Source organism: Myotis brandtii, unplaced genomic scaffold (assembly GCF_000412655.1).
Source record: "Myotis brandtii unplaced genomic scaffold, ASM41265v1 scaffold357, whole genome shotgun sequence".
Taxonomy (NCBI): Eukaryota; Metazoa; Chordata; class Mammalia; order Chiroptera; family Vespertilionidae; genus Myotis; species Myotis brandtii.
The window spans coordinates 772,602-773,316 of record NW_005363729.1 but is presented as its reverse complement, the minus strand read 5'-3'; positions in this window follow the sequence as shown (position 1 = coordinate 773,316).

Here is a 715-nt window from a genome sequence, read left to right as displayed (position 1 = left end):
CTGGGGCAGGCCTCGCTCCCCCTGCTGGGCCCACGCCTCTGCTGCATGTCACACCCGCAGCCCACGCCCTCCTTGTAGGGGTGCAGCCGATGGGTTTGGGTGCCAGCCCAGCACCCCTCCGTGTCCTGTCCCTGAGCCACGCACCTGGCTGCCGCCCATCTAGCCACGGCTCCCCGAGGTCAGGGCGGACGTGTACCCAGGCTCGGAGGCGACACTGCGCCCTGGACGCAGGTCCCTGCTGGCCGCCTGACGCAGATGCAGACATGGGCTCCGGCCGCAGCCACGTGCGGAGGCCAGAGGTGCTGGGCCAGGAAGCGGGAGGAGGGACACAGGGGCCCTGAGAAAGCCAGGCTGCCTGTGCTCCTGACTCCTGGGGTTCTGCTTCCCTCCCCGAGTCTGCAGAGCGCCCCTGTGACTGTCACCTCGAGGCGCTTCTGCTATTTACCCCCAAAAAGATCATCACGTCCCCACTTCACCGACAAGAGGACTCGCTGAGCTCGACAGAAACCAGGGCCACGCAGGGATCAGAGGCTGTGCCGGGGTGCAGCGCCTCCCCCGACGCCCCGGAGGGACCCCCAGAACCAGCCCGGCTCTGCTGTGGAGCAGGGTGTCTCTGCGCCTCAGTTCCCGCCTGGTCAGGAACACGGGGACACGGTCCAGGATCCCGCCAGACGGCGGACGCTGTGCTCATCACCGCTGTTAACATCTGTGTCCC